The 13591-nt window shown below is 42.5% G+C and overlaps 1 long non-coding RNA gene across 2 annotated transcripts; it reads right to left on the bottom strand.

The window, feature by feature from the left end:
• Window positions 1-9428: 9428 nt before the first annotated feature.
• On the bottom strand, window positions 9429-12395 carry LOC108385704 (uncharacterized). 2 transcript variants are annotated; one of them, XR_012130773.1, is made up of 4 exons: window positions 12138-12395; window positions 11765-11828; window positions 10940-11432; window positions 9429-10819 (listed from the first exon to the last, which is right to left on the bottom strand). It is a non-coding gene; the product is annotated as an uncharacterized lncRNA (long non-coding RNA). The 2 variants fall into 2 exon arrangements; XR_012130765.1 differs by having other exon boundaries at window positions 10940-11828.
• Between the last annotated feature and the right edge of the window lie 1196 nt (window positions 12396-13591).

Here is a 13591-nt window from a genome sequence, read left to right as displayed (position 1 = left end):
TTCCACTGTTTCTTTGGCAAACTGAAGTTCAATTAACAAGATCAAGTTTTAATGGTTCCAACAGGAATTGGCTTTGGATATTCTATGGAAACAGAGAAGAAACAAGCTTGCAGGTAAGCTTAGAATGTGTATTGCTAACAGCATGCAGGGCTTGCCTGTGGTCCACCAAAGCTGGACTCCTGTAGTAATGAATGGTGAATAGCATGATCTGTAGGCTCAGTAATTATTTCTACTCAGTGGAAGGCAGAGAGCAGGGATCTACTAGGTTTTGCAGTCTGGGTGTATTCAAGAACAGCAAAGATAGTGTAGTGGGCACCAAACATTACAATAGGAGAAACTGTAGAATTCTTAAAATTTATGTGACAGAAAGCATGCTAGTGAAGTTGATTAGAATGATAATGAACAATGAGGATCATTATCTTTAGAAAAAAGAGGCTAGTCGAAGATGGCTGAAAATGTGGATATACCAAATTAAGTTTGAACTCTATTAATGGTAAGACAACAAAAATGGACTATTTAGAATAGTCACTCTTTGAAAGTTTGTATAGAAATTTGTATGATTTTGTGATATATATATGGCATCTTCATAAAAAATTAAATATGTTATATCTATCCATCATCTTTCTATTACCTATGCTGTAGTTACCTTATAAGTACTAGGCAGATGCCCTCAATGGGGTTCAGAGGTTGAGATTAATAGTCCCATACATATACCAAGAGGGTATAGTTTGATTTCTCACATAATGAGAATTTCTGGGAGAGAGGCGATGGGGCTGTCTCCAAGCTGGCCCAAACATGGCCTGAGAGAGCCACATGGGGGAACTGGCCTAGCTTTACCCGTGGTTAGGGAGAGGGCCAGCCTGGGGGCTCCTGTTTGTGGGGCCAGTTTGTTTGCATGGTTTGAACTTCCCACTCATACTAAAAGAAGGGGCATTTGAGTCTCTTTATTGACTTGGCCTGAAGTAAGGCCGAGGGGAGGAGAGAAGCGGGCAGGTGGGGAGCTGTTGGCAGTCAGACATCCCAAGTGGGGTCACACTGTTTACTCAGATCTATTAATGAGGTTTAAATGAATCATAATTGAATTTCCACAAATACCATATTTCTAGAGATAACTAATGATGTCTCACAGTTAAACCCCAGTTGGAAGTGAAGTCCTTGGCCCTGAGAACCTCTGAACTTTGGACTTAGTATTCTGAATAGAAACCAAAGTTTGGAAAGTTAATCTGTGAAAAATCAGATCCAGCACCAAACACGGTCATCAGGAAGCCGCCAGGAACTTCGTTCTCAGAAAATCTTTGAGACTGAGAAAGGAACCAAGTAAATACATTTCAGTTAAATAGATAAACTTTGAATACTTGACTTTCGTTTTGTCAAGATACTTACTATATAATGAATGGGAGAAAGATAATGACAGTTATCTAAAATGGGATAGCACTATGCTTTATTCTGGGGGAAAGAGGTGCAATAGAAGACACCTAGAATTTCCACATTTTGAGAAATAGTGCTGTGACAGAGAATAAATAAGCAAACAAAAATCTCGGGTGAATAATAGCAACACAAACACAGCCCAGCAGACCTGCATTGTAAACAAAACCATCAGAGCCAACGGCTAACTGAACTTCCCAGCAGCGATCATGTTTCTTCACAACAAAGTTCTCACTTGGAAGGTAGATGAATCAAAAAATGTTTAATGATAAAACTGAAGTTTTAACTGGACAAACAAATATCATATTTTGGACTCAAATTTAGGGCCTTCAAATATCTCTGTGACTATTCTTGAAGGAACTAATGAAAGAGGGTTTGAAGAGCTATAATTAAGACAGTAAATGGATTTTAAGTTTCAGTGTCCCAGTTGTATAGTAAATGTAAATAATTAAATTAGCCTTTAAATATTTTTATTTAATTATTTAGCCACAAATAGCATTCCATAAATTTTAGCCCAAGTAAGACAGTAGTGTGACTTCTAAACACAGACATTCCTTCTCCCACCCACCTCTGTGGCAATTGGCAATCGAGTCACTATTCTTTCAAGTTCTGGCTCTGAAGCTCTATTTCGAGATATTCTGACCAAATCAGACCATGTTTCAGAGGCTAAGTCTAATTTAAAATCATGGTGTAAATCTAAAGAGTGAATAAAAAATTACATGTGTCAACATGAATTGTTTTATTTTTAACTAAAGTGTAAATTGTGATTTTTCCAAGATATTTTCTCAATGAACCCCGAATAATGTGAGTGGAGCTATTCTGAGCAAATGCAAATATCTTCTATGGAATTATTCTCTAGTACCTTTGACTTCTAATGTCCAATGATAGGGATTTTTCTTAAGCACTGATTTATTTATTAGATCTTTGGGTAACACACAGAAAATCAATACAAGAAAATTTAATGCAAAATATAAGTGGCCACAAAAAATCTTATGTGTGTCTGAAGCTATTATAGAAGGAAGTTTTGATATAAAGTTATCTCAGCCACAAAATCCTATTTCACTCTAAGCTTCTATAAGCATTGTCCTTAACACAGTATGTAATGAAAGAAAAGAAAAGAAAACAGCAAAGTTGATTTTAACAAAGAAAGCTCTGTAAAGAATAAAAGCTATTTAATATGATCCATTTGTAAATATAATTTACTTTTTAATTAATCATTTTATCTTGAGGTAAGTTCACTTGTAAAAGATATTAAAAAGAAATACTACGAACTCCTTACCTAGTCTCCCCAATGGTAACATTTTGTGAAACTATAGTAAATTCAGAGCCAGAATATTCACACTGATAGTCCCAATAGAGAACAGTCCAATCCCCATGACAATCCCTCATCTTGTCTTATTCTAGTTAAAACCATTTCTCTTTTTAACCGTCAGCAACAACTAACTCGCTCTCCTTGTCTGCAATTCTCTCAGTTCTGGGATGTGATAAAGGTGGAATCATATGGTATATCAACTTTGGGATTGCCATTTTTTAATCAGCACAATTCGCTGGAGATGCAGCCAGGTTTCTGTGTGTGCCCACATGGGTAAGGTGCCGCCTTTCTCCTACCATTTTCAAGGTTTATTCTTTGTCTTTAATTTTCCAGTGTTTAATTATGTCGTGTCTTGGTGTGAATATTTTTAGGTTTGCCCTATTTGAATTTACTATGGCTTCTTAAATCTGTAGGTTTGTGTCTCTTTCCAGCTTGGGAAGTTCTCAGCCATCTTTCTTCAAGAGGTTTTCATGCCCTTCTTGCTCATCTTCTTCCAGAGCTCCAGTGACATAGATGCCATATCCTGTGTGATCCAGTCAGCCTGTGTGCCTTTCCACTCTTAATCAACATGACAGTAACAGTCTAAATCTCTCACTAAGCTTCTTTGTCCAGCTGCTCCCCGTGGTGCTATTCCCTTGACTTCAGTCTTTTCTCTCTCTGTTGTCAGACTGGCTATGGCGGATCAGTGATGGAATCATACAACTTGAAGAGATTGCATCTGGTGTAGGAATCTTCAACCTGGATTTTGGAGAGAACATACATCCTCTAAAACTCAGAGTGAAATCTGAGCACCCACATGTCTGCATGTGTGGGACATACAGGCTGAGTATTTTTCTGGGGAAATGTCCATAATGGTCATTTCTTCCCAGAAAATGTCCCCACCACCCTTATCCCTGCAAACCAAGCTCCTCTTTTTCACGACTGAGGTTCCCTTCCAGTCTCTACCTCTCAGTCAGTCACCTGTCCATGGTGGTGGCCGTCGAAAATGTATAGGACATTTGGGGAGACCCCTGGGTCTGCACTTCAGGCTAGATGACTGCGGTGAGTGTTGTCGATCATGAGTGAGAGTCATACTTGGGAACAAGTCATCTCCAAGCTTGGAAAGGTGACACTTTAGGATTGTTGAGTGCAGTTTAGAGGTGAGGTTGAATGGGCAAATACATCAAATGTGGAATGTGCCCACACAAAGCCTGTTCACACCTCCTGGCTCACCAGCACCTGGGGCTCCAGCCTTATTGGACTCCATGCAATTTTCTGAATGCACCACACCCGCCCCAGGTGCTACCACGCAATCCCACCTCTTCAATTCTTCACCTCGCTGTGTCAGAGCATGAGTAAGGAATCTGGTCCTGGGGGAGACCTGCCTTATTGCTCTATAAGGGAGATTAACTTTCATAAAACTTCAATGTAACTAACATGCAAAAAGAGGAACTATAATCAGTTTAGAAGTGCATCTTGGTTCATTAGGGTGTATTTCATATGATGCTTCTAGTAATCAAAGAGTACACCCCTCTAGAGTATTTTTTGCAAGGAATGCAGCAAACTTGTTGTGTATACTTATATCATGATGGAATAAAATGTCTAACACTCACAAAAACTACTGGAATTAATAATGAATGATTCGTTCACTTATAATCCTATGCTGTCTAGAAGACATAAACTAATTTGGAATTTAGGGATTATTAAAATATGCCAGAATAAAAAATGTTCTGCAAAACTACCAAAACATACTACATTGTGAAATGCTAAAATGAGCCAGAAATTGTGGCATCTAGAACATGGCAATGTCACGATTCAGTCCATGACACAGAGCCTGGTCTGCAAGTAGTGATAGATGAGCCGCTGTATTAAAGTTGGGGTCCATATCTGGCAGGTTGCGTCAGAGTGAATGCCATGTGAATCAAAGTTTTAATTCACACATTAGAAAATAAAGCATTTGTTCATCCCAATATGCACTTCCCAAAAGATGTAGGTAAAAATTAGATAAATTTCAACACCTTGGTTGCAAAGTAGAAGGAAAATGTCTTAATCTAAGTTGGAACATCCATCAATGACCTTCCACAGACAGGCTTAATGGGAGAATATTAGAAGTATTCTCTTTTAAATCAGTAATGAGACAGTAATGCCCACTTTTCCTGCCTGAACTCAAGATTATACATGTTCTTTGTCCATAAAGCAAGATAAGAAACAAATAAATATAAAAATCATGCAAATTGGAGAAGAAAGCAAAAATTTCCTCTTAGAGACAATGTTATGTCTACATATGAAACCTTGAGCACGTACAGACAATTTATGATGGCTAGTAAGAGATTAAGGTCAAACTGCTGGATATGAGATAAAGATACAAAATGAAGGACATTCCTAGTAATCACCTATGGACAGTTAGAAAGTTTACTGAATAGCCAGATATCAATAATGATGAAATTCAAGCTACTTAAAAATAAATCTAGCAAATAATGGTGCAAGAATTTAAGGAAGAAAATGATAATACTGGATTGAAAGATATTGATGGATATCTAAATTTTGGGTGGAAAAATATAATATATGAATGTCAGTAACCACTAGGTTTTATATTACCCACAATTCCAACTAAAATTCCATAAAATTTTCAGCTTTATTTAATTGGGTAAATTAAAATTGACCAACTGAGTTTTAAAGAATAAAACAATGCAAATAGTCAAGACATTTTAATAAATAAGATGAGGAGATTTGTTTTACATGATATCAAGATACATTACAAAGCTGGTGGCTTCTCTTCAAAGGTGAAAAAAATAGAACAGAAATCACAGACAGTGGTTTACACATACACGCAAAATTCATAGATGACAGAAGTAGCAGAGAGCTCCATGGGGAAAGGGGATTTCAATGAAAAAAACTGACATGACTAGTTTTTTTTAAAGAATTCTACTTTTTATAAACAAAAAAATTTCTTATAAACAGAAGAGTAAAGATATAAATGTGAAAAGCAAATTTTAAAACATTATAAAAAAAACAGTGAAGACCTTTTTTTAATAAAATGAAAGGATTGAACTATAAATGCAAAGATTAATAACTTCTATTTCATTTTTAAATTTTGTTCAGCAAAAGTCACAATCAAAATAAGAAAAAGGTCCTGAGAGATGTTTCCAACAGAGGAGCAATCTTCAGAGTGTAGAAAAACCTACAAATCAATAAGAACAAGCTAAACAGCAAAGTAAACTATGAATACATGATACAAGCTGAAAGTGTCCACAAGTGTAATGGTTGAAAAACAAATGACCAGAAGCTCTATTAATTTAGTAATCAAGGGACACAAGTTAGAACCACCAGGGAATTTTCTTTCCTACCCGCCCCACTGGCAAAATGTATAAATTGTGAAAATATGCATGTTTGTCAAGATGAACACTGACAAATCCTGATGGAAGTAGAAACAAACAGGTTCAGCTGCTTTGGAGAGCAGGGGCTTCGTATCCAGGAAGCGGAACACGCACACGGTCTCTGCTCCAGCCTTCCCCCTGCCTTCTTCTAGACCCTCTGTCTCACGCCTCACTTGCAGACCTGGGCACGTGTAGTCATAGCAGAAAAGTGTGTACAAAGAACAACTTTGAATCAACCTAAGTAACCTAGGCAGGAGAATCAATCAATAAATCCAGGTATAGTGCACATTCTAGTGCAGTATTAACACTGACAAAACAGGGCAACAAATCCCGCACAGAGGAATCTCATGAACACGGATGCCCCCACCAGGTATTGATGATGCCATTTAAATAAATGGAAAACAAAATATATGCTGTTTCAGGGTAATGGTTATAGTTGATAAATACCAAAAGAAACACACAGAAATAATGAAAGCTAAATCTGGGGCTGTGCTCAACTCTGGCACCGGGGTTGGGGGCTGATGCAGTTTGAAAGGCCGTCCTGGAGGCTCCAACATGATGAGGGCTGTTTATTCCTGGTGAACTCCCTTCTGGCAGACACATGTGTGCCTTGCGCGCTAGCAGCCTGCCCCTGGCTGCCCGCCCCCACTGGGCCCTAACAACTCTTTAACCCTTGTTACTGCTCTGCTCGGGAGCCACCTCCCTTTGAGATGTGTCCCTGATTTCGACCTGTTTTGAAGCATCACACCCAGGGCATCATCACGTTGCCCTATAATTAGTGATGTGTCGATGCCTCTCAACCACAGGACTGCTGCTGGAGTCAGTATTAGAAACAATATTCCTATGTTTTAGGTTCTTCATCTATGCCAGTTGCCAGCTAAACAATTTATACATATTAGTCTCCAGATTGAAGAGTTGCTCAAAGTTATGCAGGTATCTGGTCCCTTAAAAAGTACTATTAATCTTTATGTAACAAACAGCTGTATAGCCCTTATTAGGTGCCACTCAGCACCTAATCCTTTCTAGAATAGGATTAATTTCTAAAGGCTGCTCTGGCAAATCATCACATGCTGGGTGTCTTAAAATATCAGTGATTTACTCTCTCACAGGTCAAGAGGCCACAAGTCCCAAAACAAGGTGCTGTCAGGGTGCGTTCCTCGGAGGGAGCATCTTCCCAAGCCTCTGCTCTGGTGCTGCCTGCAGCCCTGCACCCCTTGGGGTGTGGACCGCAGCTCCAGTCTCTGCCTCCGTCCTCACACCACCTTCTGTGGGTCTCTCCTGGTAGTCGTTCTCTTTTTAAAAGGAACTGGTAACCCTAAAGCCAAGATACTGCCATCTGGAGGCCTTTCCTCACATCTGCAAAGACCCTGTTTGTAAAGAAGGTCACATTCTGTAGTTCTTGGTGGACACAGATTTTGAAGGACCCACTACACTTTCTGAAGATTTAACCACTTACTTCTGCGACAAGCCCATATGGAAAGCACGTATTATTTTCCCTTTTTATAGGTAAGGAAACCAAGGCATGTAGGATGTAAGATGCTCACCTGACATCCCACGGCTGGAAGGGGCTGGAATCTGAACAGAGGCTGTCCAGCACCACAGCCCGGGCTGTATCCACGTCCCCATGCTCACAACATGTGGGGTAGCTTCCCTCACCTGTCCCCAGGGCTGCCTAATGGCCCAATGGACAGCACACAGAAGTTGATCCTGATGCCCACCTTGCACATGTGTAAAGGTGAGGCTTCCCACACTCCCGTCCTGAAGCCCAAGCACTCTGCAAAAACCTGCCACAGCCTGGGTTTTCCAGATTTAATGCTGGGCTTTTAAGTGATCTGTGCCACTACACACACAAGCCCCAGAGGGGGCCTGCTGCAGAGTTGGGGTGACCTGGAATCCAGGGACCTGTGACTGGGGCCCACCCTTGCTTGTTTGGATCACCTTGCTGAGCAGAAGCCAACAGGGAAAACTGCCCACCTGCTATGTGCATACAAGACTGGCCACCATCTCTTAGAAATAGTGTGATTTTAACTTTTCTTGAACTTTCCCCGCAGCCTTCCCACCTGGCATCCACAGGCCTGGGTAAGCAGCCCTCAGAGCAGCCGCAGGGGGCAGGTCCCGGCCTCTGCCAGTGACATGCCTGGCCGGTGCAGCCTCCAGTTCTCCTGGGCTCCCTCCTTCCTCTACATGGCACAGGGCCTGGCCAGGGGAGGTGGAGGGTCACCCCCAGCCAACTTCCCCTCATCTGGGACCTGGTGGCCCGCGTATGTGCTGGTTCCGTGGAGAGAGGCACCGGCATCATCTCAGGCCCAGCCCTTGGATGCCCAGCTCAAGAGGTGCGCCCTCTTGAGCCCCCAGGAGGCCAACCCCAGGTGTGGTGATCATAGGGTAATCGCCCCCCGGGTGTGGGGTTCACAGCTGCTGCTCAAATCTTGTAATACCCGGGAAGCGCGATTATCTGCTGTCAGGCTTTAATTCTTAATTAGAACAAGACCCAGCACCAGAATAGGATTGGGGAGCGAATGAGGCTCCTCTCTGGTGAGACAAGGGGTGTGTGGAGCCCCTGAGCCCAGTCAGCCCCAAGGCCCCTCACAGGGCTGAAATCTGAGTGCTGTACAGGTTGCCAAGGGGCCCCAAAAGCAAAGGTCCAGGGCCTTCATGATGTCAGCAGCGCCAGGCACTTTCCGGTTCACACTCTTTTAACCCTTCGAGCATGACTGTGAACCGTGTCCTCATTAGCAGGGTTGTGGGGACAGCAAAGGGCAGGGCAGGGGCTCGCCACACTTATTACGGGGAATTAGAACAACTGGGTGTTAGATTTAATGCAGGCTGGCCATACCTGCTATTAAAGGAAGCAATTTTAAACTGTGGTGAAATATTAATATTAAAAGTGTTTCAAGGACAGAAATCTAATTAACACAAGTTAAAGAAAAGCCTTAAAGATTCTAATTTTATGATCTTCTTAAATAAAAATTAACCTGATTAGAGTTCTCTCTTAAAGGTTACATTTATTAAAAAGTTCCAAGCAATTTAACTACAATGGGTTTCAACACAGCAGCTTCCTGTCTGCTCAGCCTCCGTATTTTTAAATTTTATGAGGTTCTTCTGGCAGAGTTTTGTAGCAGTTGAGATGAAAATCATGATGCATGGCACCCTTTAAAAGGAGGGGAAGAAAGAGGAGGAGGAGGAAGAGGAAGAAGAAAGGAAAATAATCAATTTGGTATCAAATTTCTTCCAAAGCACAGAAGAGTGTGTATGTACATATATATATATATATATATATATATATATATATATATATATATATATATATATATATATTTTTTTTCTGATGGTGGAAAAAAGACATGCAGAGAGGTCAAAGGTCATGCAAAGAGGAGACAGCATTGTGTAGAAACTGTCACGCATCACCACCTATTTTGACATGCACGGGGCCGTTTGTTGTCTGTCGAACATGCAAATTAAGTGCCTGCTGTCATAGCCAGCCGATATCTGAGAGTGGAAAATGAGACCACCTGTAACCAGTGAATGGCATGATGGACAAGCATTCAGGCCTCGTCATCTCCGAGGCCATTCACACCACCTTCGAATTGCATATGACATGTAAAAATCTTTTCTTAATATTCACAACCGGGAAGTTTGGGGAATTATGGAGGCTTCAACTGCTGCATCTAATGGGTTCTCCAAGCAGACAGCTGTGACTGTGAGCTGGCTTGATAATTAGGTGTCCAGGAAGATTTTATGCTGCGAATCAGTTAAAAGGGAGAAGAGAAAAAGAAAATAATGGCAAGCAAAACTCGCTGGGATGGAAATTGCATTAACCCTTGTGTGTCATTTTCTGTTTGTGAGGCTTCCAGGAGCCAGGATTAATTTTCTAGATACAGAGTGGTCACACCTCTCTGAATCCAGCTTTAATTTGTAAACATGCCCCAATGTACAGGATGTACCAGCCAGCTAATTCAGGCTGTGATCTGGGAAATGGTCACCTGGCAGTAATAGGATTCCACTTTGCAAAGTTATGCAATGCTTCCTCACATGCACTAAGATGTTTCTGTCAAAACAAAATTTTTGAGAGGTATATCCTATCAACATACTAGATAAGAACAAAGAATGATGGCTGCATTCATGCAAATCAAGTCCTTAATACCCAGCCTCTGTCCTTTGCAGGTTTCCTTCACCAGATGTCATATTTACTTGCATAAGAGGGGCACCCGAAGAGGTGTCTGTGCAGAAAGAACCGGGAAATGAAATTCAAGTGAGAACTTTGTATTCCATGCACTCAGATTGGAACTACATGTGGAAAGTGCTGGGCAACCTTTAAATGAGACTCGCTAATTTAAAGGGGAACAGTTGTCTGTTAGAAGCCATTGCAAACACCAACTCCCTAACTCCAGGTGAGCTTTAAGTGTGACATACCAACCCTCGTCTCCCTGCCCTCCATCCCCTAGTGATGCTGACAAATTGCACCAACTCAGACCAGGGTTGAGGCATCTGCGTGGGTGCCTGGGGCTTCCCCAGCATTGTCCTGACCGGCCAGGTCCTGGTCCCTTCCTTGTCCTGTCAGCCTGCCAGTGCCAGCACGCTGTTCCACCATGTGCTCATGGAACAGGAAGGGGAGACCTCAGAAGGGAGCCACGGGAGCTATCCCACTTTATCCCAGGGCGCAGGTGAGTGTGCAAACCGTCACCCATGTCCAGGTTGGGCTAAGACGACTTCAGCTTTCTTCCACCTGAAAATCACAAGATTGAAAAAAAAATTATATTCGGAAAGGGCAAAGCCACCACCCTTTGCCCTCAGTCGGGGAAGAACCTTGTGTTTTACATACTGTTAGGACACAACTGTTACTTGCCTGACTTGCAGTCTTTGTGTTGATAGTACAGACAAATCCAAGGGCTTAAATCTGGCAAAATTATCTGTCATCTGACGGGTTCTTATGGAAGGCCCACTGTGTGCCAGGTTACAGGCCCCAGTGATCCTTCAGTGAACACAAGGAAAAATCTCTGCCCTGGGACACTTCAGTTCTAGACAAGGGAAATGTTAAGTGGTGAAGATAATAAATGAGTAAATACATAAACTTACTAGAAAAATCAGCACATCCCTGAAGTGGCCCACTTTGCGCTCACAACGCGGTGCTGAGTACTGCTCTGCTGGGGGTCCCGCAGCACCAGGATATTTGGCTACAGGAGGTTGTGGGGCCAGACGACAGCCTCAGTGGTGCTTCTCTGCGGTGCCATATCCTGCTTTTCAGGAAACCTTCTAAGTCCTGGGATCTTCATTCTCCGTGTCTGTGGCTGCCCTTAAGACCCTGGGTCAAATCCCTCCCCATCAAGAGAGTTTTAGCTCTAGAAGACAAGACACACCCCAGAGAAGCACTTTCAGAGATGATTTTGGCCTGCAATGACTTCTAATTGGGAGAATTTGGGAGAATGGGGAGTTGTGATCACATGACTCTGAGACAGTGACGAAGTTACATTCTGGCAGAAGGTCACATGCCAAATACTTAGGCAGACACCTGGAGGGCCCACAGGAGGTGGATGCCATCAGGGGGCTTGTGCATTCCCTAATCTTGGCATCCTGGGTGCCTGACAACAGGTTATTTAAATGCTCCTGGGCTCTTTCTAACAATATTGGACAGTGGGAAAATCCCTGCAACCCCAGAAAGGCTACCTCTCACCTTGGGCAGGGATCTCCCCTGGCCATTGTGGAATGGTCCAGGTAGGTCGCTGGACCCTGAAAACCTGAAACAAGGCAAAGAAGGGGGCCACTGAAGAAAGTGGGCAGCGTTTTTAAGCGTAACCTTTGTTCCTTAGTCTGTGCTGTCTGGTGACATTCCTCCAAACCCATTTCTTGGAAATATTGTCTGGAAGGAAACTTAACAGCTATTTGTGTTTGGGAGGATAAAAAAAACAGTTACTATTTTTACAGAAATAAATAGAGATACTTTTGTGAATAAAGGTAAAGGTTGATTAATTCATGCTAGCTTCCACAGATGAGGAAAAGTTTCTAAGAGGAAAGATGCAGAACTTGTAAACCCAGTTATTTCCTACCTGGTTGATTTAGTTGTTAATCAATTTCAATGAAAGGAAACTGTTGAACTGTGCCTTCCAGGACATGCAGAGGAAAACATCTGCATTTGTAACAGCCTGTGCTCTGCTGATGCAGGGGTCCGGGAACAACGGGTCTTGAACTTTATGTGGCTTAAGGAATGCCAGCAACCGAGCCTGCAAGCAGCGTGCCAGAGCAGAAGGACAGCCTGCCTTTCCCGAGGGATGAGGACTGTCTCTGGAGGTGACGAGCTGGCTGGCTGCACCTTGAATGATGGGCAAAGTTTATCTGACACTTTATTGGCTTAAGGACAATTTAGTTTCCCAAATAGTGGAGCGAGGTGAGGAGACTGGAATTCGGGAAGTGGGTGCTGCAAGTGTGTGGAGAGGGGAAGGGAGGACACTTGGGGGTGGGGGACGAGTCTGTATCCACTGTTTGCCAAGCTGCCGACCTGACTTTCCATAGCATTCTGGGCTTCAAATTCTAAGAGGTGAGTTTTGGAGCCCCTGGAGGGGAAGGGCAGCTTGGGAGCATTTCCCCTTATTCCCCAGCCCCAGATCCACAGTGGGTTTGAGAGACAGAGATACTCTTGAGCGATTTGGAGGTTTTATTCTTTTTTTTTCTTTCTCTTGCTTTGAGTAAAAAACACTTCCCTTGTGCCATGTATTACACTAAGCAGTTATCAAATATTTAATATTCAAAATGATCCCAGGAGGAGGGCACTATTGTTTCCATTTTACAGGTGAGTAGACCAAGATTTGCTTCTGCTTATAGCTTATTTTTTATTTGGTTCTCAGGCAAACAATTCTGAAAAATGGATGATGATACTGACAGTAGTTGCATTTTTTTCTATGAAAAATGTCAGTTATTTAACTCCAGAACTTCCCACGGATCTGTGTTAACAAACATGTAAGGAAAAGCCCACAAGGATTCTTTTCCACTGCTAGAGGTTTATTTGCTGACTTTCACAGTAAATAGGGCACTGTTTAGATACTATCTCTGGCTAGTATTTTTACTATATTATAATAATTAACCAGGGCTTGAATACTTGCATAGAAAAACAAACACACCTGACCACATACGATTTCTGCACTCACTCACCACCGCATGACACTTACACTGATGGTGAGCATGGGGCCAAATGCCTGGCCACCATCTGGACACAGGTAAATGCGAGCTGCCCTCCAGCCAACTAAAGAAAGATTCAGAGGTGTTTGGAGGCTGATGGAGGAAGTCTGAGTGGGAACTGGGGGTAGGAAGCAGAGAGATGTCTAACTGAAGGCTGGGCACATCTCAGGGACCCCAAGCCTTGGGCAGGAGAAGGGTGCCCGTGTGCAGGACATCCAGTCTTCTCGGCACATGGCCTCCTGCCCATGCCAGCTCCCGGACGAGGTGTGTGTAAACTGCCAGCAACCCGATGTGATGTTTCACCAACATACAGCCTCTGACAATTGTT

This window comes from Manis javanica, chromosome 1 (assembly GCF_040802235.1).
Source record: "Manis javanica isolate MJ-LG chromosome 1, MJ_LKY, whole genome shotgun sequence".
Classification (NCBI taxonomy): Eukaryota; Metazoa; Chordata; class Mammalia; order Pholidota; family Manidae; genus Manis; species Manis javanica.
Note: the sequence above shows the minus strand (reverse complement) of the source record. Positions and strands in the feature narration are given on the sequence as shown.